The 6963-nt window shown below is 39.5% G+C and overlaps 1 pseudogene; it reads right to left on the minus strand.

Moving 5' to 3' along the window:
- Nucleotides 1-415: 415 nt before the first annotated feature.
- Nucleotides 416-5569, minus strand: LOC134479199 (Ig heavy chain V region 6.96-like; annotated as a pseudogene).
- Nucleotides 5570-6963: the final 1394 nt, after the last annotated feature.

The following is a 6963-nucleotide window of genomic DNA, read 5'->3' on the forward strand; positions in this document are numbered from 1 at the left end:
ACTGTTTAGGTTGGAATTTGTCGCTTGTTGATGAGATAACCTGCTTTGGGAGCTATTTAAAATTATTCTCATGTTGTCTGTATAAACAATTTTATTGTTATATCACTTGGACAATTGATTGCATGTAAACCCCTACGTGATGTTACTCCAAGTAATCTCACCTTTTGTCTAAAAGAAGAATCAAGAGTCAAATCTTATCTTTCTAGGCTCTGACAATCATCCTTTCCATTTAGGCACATGAAACTTAGGGACTAGCTTCTGTAACTCTTGATTTCTGTCAGAGTCTGTCAGACTCTACATTTCTCTATGTAGTTTTCTCCCTATATCTCCCCTGATATTATAGCATATAAAAAACAAATTCTTAGGAGTGATTTTTGCATTGGTGAGGGATGGGATGTCAACTGTTTATACAATTTTATGAAGCCACAGTTACACTGATACCTCAACCACACAAAGAACCAATAAAAAAGTTTTTCAGAGTAAATGTCTTCGTGAATATTGATACAAAAATAATTAATAGAACTCTTAGACACCACATTCAAGAACACATCAAAATGATAATTCACCACAATCATCCCATTGGTGCCAGTATGGTTCAATACATGGAAATCCACCAACACAGATGATATTTTAGTATACAAAACAGACCCAGTAAAATCCAGGGTAGAACTTCTACAATTGATAAGCAACTTCAGAACAGTTGCTGGATAAAATTAACTCAAACAAATCAATTATATTTCTTCTCTTCAAAACATAATTGCTCTAAGAATTTAGGGAAATGACACCTTCACAATATTCATAAATAATATAAATTACCATAGTGTGGCTCCAGCCAAGAAAGTGAAAATTGGTATGAAAAGAACTCCAAGTCTGTAAAGAAAGAAAGTGAAGAATTCAGAAGATGGAAATATCTTTAATGCTCACTGATTAACAGGATTAACAAAGTGAAAATGGCCACCTTAATGAAATGAAAATAATTTTACTGATTCACTGCAATACCTACCAAAATTTCAACTCATTTCTTTACAGGAATTGAAAGAGCAATGCTCAAATTCATGTGGAATAACAACAAAACGAAACCAACCAACCAACCAACCAACCAAACAAACAAACAACACAGGAGAGTGAAAACTATTCTGAAGCCTAGTAGAACTTCTTGGAGAATACCCATCCATGACCTCAAACTGTATTACAGAACAATAGTGGTAAAATATAGTAAGGTATTAATACAGAGACTGACAGGAGGATCAATGGAATAGAATTGAAGACCCTGAAATGAACCAACAAACCTGTGGTCACTTGATCTTTAACAAAGTAGCTAAAACATTCCAGTGGACAAAAGATAGCATTTTCACCAATCGTGCTTGTTCAACTGAAAGTCAGCATGTAGAAGAATGAAAATTGATCCATTCTTATTAACCTGAACAAAGTTCATGTCCAAGTGCCTCAAGGATCTACACATAAAACTAGATACACTCAAACTAATAGAAAAACAAGTGGGGAAGAGCCTAGAAGAAATGGGCACTGTGGAAAATTTCCTGTATAGAAACCCAATAGCTCATGCTCTAAAATCAAGAATCAACAAATGGGACCTCATAAAACTGCAAAGCTTCTGTAAGGCAAAGGACACTATCAATAGTACAAAACGACAACCAACAGATTGTGAAGAGATCTTTACCAATCCTACATCCAATAGAGGACTTTTATGCAATTTATACAAAGCACTCAAGATGATAGACTTCAGAGGATCAAAAAGTCATATTAAACATGGGGTACAGTGATAAACAGAATTTTCAGCTGAGGAATATCAAAAGGCTGAGAAGTACCTAAAGAAATATTTAACAACCTTAGTAATCAGGGAAATGCAAATCAATACAATCCTTAGATTCCACTTCATAGCAATAAGAATGGCTAAGATGAAAAACTCATGTGACAACCGATTGTGGCAAGGATGTGAAGAAAGAGGAACACTCTTCCATTTTTTGTGGAATTGTAAACTGGTACAACCACTCTGGGAAAGAGTCTGGAGTTTCATCAGAAAATTGGACATATTAGTTACTGAAGATCCAGTTATATCACTCCTGGGCATATAACAAAAGACTCTCCAACATATAACCAGGTCACATGCTCACTATGTTCATAGCAGTCTTATATAGAATAGCCAGAAGATGGAAAGAACACAGATGTCCCTCTACGGAGGAATGGATACGGAAAATGTGCAACATCTACATAATGGAATACTACTCAGGTATTAAATGCAATCACTTTATGAAATTCATGGGTAACCGAATCAGAAAAAAAAAAACACATACTATGCACTCTCTCATAATTGGATATAAGCCTAAAAGCTCTGATTACCTAGGCACATTCCTCAGACTATATGAAGCTCAAGAATAAGGAAGACCAAAGTATATATGCTTCAGGCCTTCTTAAAAGGGGACTAAAAATATTCTACATATAATATATAGTATCTCTTATGCTAATCAGTATTTAGTGATATTTGCCTCCTCTCTTCAATTGCTTTAGTGCTGCAATCTTTCACACTGTGTGCTGCGCTTCCACAGTGTCCCTCTTCTGCATTGCTGTGCACATATGCACATCTACTTTACAAACGTAGAGAAATTTCAAGATCTTGGCTGTTTGACTCTGAGAAGAAAGCAATTACCAAAAAAAATCCTTAAAATTTTTCAACAAATTTTGTTTGCAATTGAGATGAAGTGAAAAATATTTTCAATCTCAGGCATCATCAGTCTGTCTGGACATCAGTTTCCAGTTATCCAGCCATTCACTACTGCAGTTGTGTCTGTTAAGTTCTTGTGATCATAGTGTGCAAGCCTCATTTCCCTTGCAGAATCAGTGTCCTCACAATTAGATGTATATGATGATGGCAGAACAGGACACAGAATGTAGAATTACTCGGTAGAAGCACCCATGTTGGTTAGCATCTTCTAGATCTCTGCCTTCTTGGTGAACACAGAAATTGAGCCCATTCCTTTTATTTTTTCAGAACTCATGGAAAACAATGTGTTTCAGTCCCAGTTATGCCATTATCATAGACTACACAACTTCATGACATTGTGACAATCTTAGACATTTCTGAGTTTGTATCAAAGTTTTATTAAATGATCATCATCTTCTGGTGACAAATGCCCTCCTACCCTTTTAGATGAGATCTATTGTGTTCATTGTGGTATGGCTTTAGACATTCCTCCTCTTTTTTATAGTGACACCATCCACATAATCAAAGAATACCATTGGGAAGTATGTTATACTTAGATTCTAAGTGCCACAGGTAACTTATTTGGTGAGGAACACCAACTCAGAATGAACCACCCATCTTTTACACCATGTTTCTGGGGCAAGAGTATAAAGAAGATCCTTAAAGCCTGGCAAAAAGAAAGAATTAATGTTTCACCTTGGGTTGGTTAGGAAGTGTGTTGAGTTTACTGAACTAAATTGGCCTCATTTCTCAGTGCTGGAGCCTCACATACATTTTATTTCTATCACTGACTGCTGGGTCTTTTTGGGTCTGTGGCATATGGTTTGTGTAAGAATGATGAAGAGTCTGAAAATATTCTGCTTTATTGGTTTCAAGCACTGCCTGATTTTCATGTTTGCTCTGAATTCTGGTGCCCATAGTTCACTAAACAGCGAATCTAACTGAGTCTCTACTCTGAATCTTGTGTTCCATAGACTCAAGTGTTTAAGTCATCTACAGTCTGGATGTGCTTGTAGTTCTGTACTTCAAGTTAATATCACACCAAGAGAAGGACCTCTGTTTTGTTCTCCATAACTACAGAAAAAGATACATATGTCAGTCAATCTGTATTCCACCTCTAACATGTAGAGAAAATGTCACTGGGAATCACTGACCAATCAGACTAGCAAGACAGAAATTATTTAGTATATTGATAATAGAAGACATCTCATTTCAACCTGTTCACACAGACACATGCATACATACACAGAGGCAGAGAAATAGAGATAGAAAGATTGATAGAGAGAGAGGGGGTGGAGGAAAAAAGAGAAAAGGTGGAAAGAGGGAGAGGGGGAGAGAGAGAAAGCCTGAGATACCGAGATAGAGACAGGGACACAAACAAAATAGCAAAGAGACACAGGACAAATAAACACAGAAAAACATACAGAAAGAGTTACAGAGAAATAATATATCAAATAAACTTTGATATGATTTGTGTAAGAATGATAAAGAGACCGAAAATATTCTGCTCTCTGAATATGAGAAAAAGTAGAGATTTGAACAAAGATTTGTATACTTCAAGATTTACTAAACACCATACTTTTAGCAAGAATCCCCATATATCTGCAAACCAGGCACAGTGGGTGCAAACCCTCTATTACCTCCACAACTCTTTATTAGTTAGTTTTTTTTTAATTCTGTATATTTATTTCTAATAAACTACTTCCACCCAGTCCCACACACAAAAGTATTCCCACACACCATAACCTTTTCACATCTGAGAGGTTCTCCCCTACTGCATCCCCCATCTCTGGGGCATCAAGTCTCTACGGGGTTAGTTTCATCATCTTCCACTGAGACAGACAAGGCAGACCTGTGCTACATGTGTGCCAGGGTCATCTTACAAGCTCTGCTTAGTGACAAATTCGCTCTGAGTACCCAGGTGTACAATTTAGTTGAAAATGATGGTCTTTCTCTTGTGTTCCCATCTCCTGCAGATCTGTCTTTCCTTACTCTAACTCTTCCATAGGAATTACTGAACTTAGTCCAATGCTTGCTTGGCTATAAGTATCTTATCTGTCTCAGTCAGCTGTTAGTACAGCATCTCAGAGGTCAGCCATGCTTAGGCTCTTGTCTGTAAGCACCACATAGCTCAATGATCTTGTCAGGGTTTGGTACCTGCCAAAGGTATAGATCCCAAGTTGTGCTGGTGTCAGGTCAGCCATTCCCTCAGTTTCTGCCAAATTTTTGTTCCTGCATTTTTTGTTTTATACAGGAAAATTGTGGGTCAAATAATTTGAAGGTGATATGGAAGATGGGGACAATTGCACAGGCTGTAACTGTCTGTGATTCAGAGCTCTCTGTTCTCTCAGTGACCCCTGGTGTTTCGAGGTGCCCTAACAGAGGTTTCTCTTTGAGCTCACAGTAACATTTGCTCACAGTGTATCTTGCACAGTAATACGTGGCAGTGTCCTCAGACCCCAGACTAGTCAGTTGCAAGTACAGTGTGTTCTTGTCCTTGTCTCTGGAGACTGTGAATCATCCCTTCACAGTGTCCACATAGTAGACTGTATCGCTGCTACCACTAATGTATGCAACCCACTCCAGCCTCTTCCCTGGATCCTGGTGATCCCAGGATATCCAGTAGTCATGGAAAGTGAATCCAGCGGATTCACAGGAAAGTTTCAGGGACTGTCCAGGCTGCACTATGCCCCTGCCAGACTCTACCAGGATGAGGTGGCCCTCATCCTCAGCTTCTTCCAGTTTTATATAATTCAACCCAGGGTCACCAGCATCTCTTTCCTTGGTTCGGCACAAATTTCTGAAACTTACTCTTTCAGCTACTTCTTGGGGCTTCTGGAGGGCAGTCATGTTAGGTTGCTTTTTGTGAGTGCTCCATAGCGTTAGTAATAGTGTGAAGCCTTAGATCCTCCCCTTGAGCTGGATCCCATTTTGGTCCTGTCACTGGACCTTCTTCTCCTCATGCTTTTCTCTATTTCTGTCCCTGCAGTTCTTTCAGACAGGAAAAATTAGGGGTCAGAGTTTTGACTGTGGGATAGAAATCCCCATCCCTCACTTGATGTTCAGACTTTCAGCTGTAGGTAGCCTCTACAAATTACCTCCCTCCATTGTTGGACATTTCATTAAAGGTCCCCCCTTTGAGTCTGAAAGGTCTGTCACCTCCCAGGTCTCTGGTACATTCTGGAGGGTCCTTCCCACCTACTAACTCCCAAGCTTGCCTGATTCCATACTTTCTGCTCACCCTCAGGGCTTCAGTCCTTTTCCCCCTCCAATACCAAATCAAGGTCCTCCTCTCTTAACCACCTCCCGACATTGGCACCACTGTCTCCTTCCCCAACAAGACCCTCCATACTTCCCCCTTGTGTTTGCTTAACTTCCACCAAAGCAAGACTGAGGCTTCCACCATTGGTCCCTTCAGCTTGTTGACCTATTCAAGTTCTGTGGACTGTAGCTTGGGTAGTCTGTACCTTTCTTTTTGCTAATATCCACTTATTAGTGAGTACATACAGGGCATGTCCTTTTTGGGTCTGAGTCTCCTCACACAGTATGATCTCTCTGTAGTTTCATCCATTTGCCTACAGAATTCAACTTGACCTTGTCCTAGCAGCTGAATAGTATACCATTGTATACATGATCCACATTTTCTGTTTACTGCTTCTGTTTATCACAAATAAGGCTGCTGTGAACATAGTCTATCATGGGCATGGTGGGGCAACTTTCAGTCATTTCTAAGAATCCTATTGCTGGGTCTTCTCATAGACCTATATCCAATTTTCTGTGGAACCTTCAAATTGCTTTCCAGAATGGTTTTATCAGTTTAAATTCCTCCAGCAATGGCAGAGTGTCCTCAGTTCGAAGTTTCTTCACTTTCAAGAAAACTTGACTCTTGAATGTGTCCTTGCTGATGCTGATTCAGGATTTCAGATCTGAATTATAAAATTTGATTTCACTACTTCACGTTGCTGGCATCCACTGAATTCCCTTTCCCAGGGACTGAAGGACCCGGTGTACATCATGGGCAGCATGGATGGTTAATGAGTAGCCAGGGACAGGGCTCGTGAAAGACAGAGCCTGTCAGGCCTACAACAGATCAGGTCCTGACTCCTTTAGTTGTACCTCAAAAAGGCACCTTGGGATATACAACATCACTATCAGTCATACATGTCATAGGTGTCATGGTGTTCTCCCTCTCCTGAAGGCATGAATTACTTGCAAATTGGAAAAGTCACCAGGTAGAGGGGTTC

This window comes from Rattus norvegicus, chromosome 6 (genome assembly GCF_036323735.1).
Source record: "Rattus norvegicus strain BN/NHsdMcwi chromosome 6, GRCr8, whole genome shotgun sequence".
Classification (NCBI taxonomy): domain Eukaryota; kingdom Metazoa; phylum Chordata; class Mammalia; order Rodentia; family Muridae; genus Rattus; species Rattus norvegicus.